Source organism: Triticum aestivum, chromosome 3A (genome assembly GCF_018294505.1).
Source record: "Triticum aestivum cultivar Chinese Spring chromosome 3A, IWGSC CS RefSeq v2.1, whole genome shotgun sequence".
In the NCBI taxonomy this organism is placed as follows: Eukaryota; Viridiplantae; Streptophyta; class Magnoliopsida; order Poales; family Poaceae; genus Triticum; species Triticum aestivum.
In genome coordinates, this window is record NC_057800.1 from 271,757,317 (window position 1) to 271,757,772 (window position 456).

Here is a 456-nt window from a genome sequence, read left to right on the forward strand (position 1 = left end):
GGTGAACGAAGTCTATGAAGGTTTGGAAGTCTACCTTGAAGACTTACCAGAGTGATTGGGCAAGGACTGGGTGTCCTTAGCTTAAGGGGAATAAGGTGAAGACGAGGTCTTCTGAGTTGAATCTCAGCCTCCCTAACCAGACGTATAGTTGTCACAGCAACTGGAACTGGTCCAACAAATCATTGTCTTCAACAAGTCACTGGTTTCATCCTTCCCTTTCCTTTACTTACTGTTGGTCCTTGTGAAGTTATTGTATGATTGCTTTATCTTTTGTCTTCACTGAGTGACTGTTTGTTCTGATTGGCTTCACAATATCTTCCTACCTGATCTTTACTGCCTAGCTGCTATTAGTCATTGTGCTTTCACTCTATTGAATACTTGACTATGGTTTGCCTAGTGTAGTCTACCTTCCGCTGCATGGTAATAGGTTTATTTTTATCGTTTGTCTTCGAAACT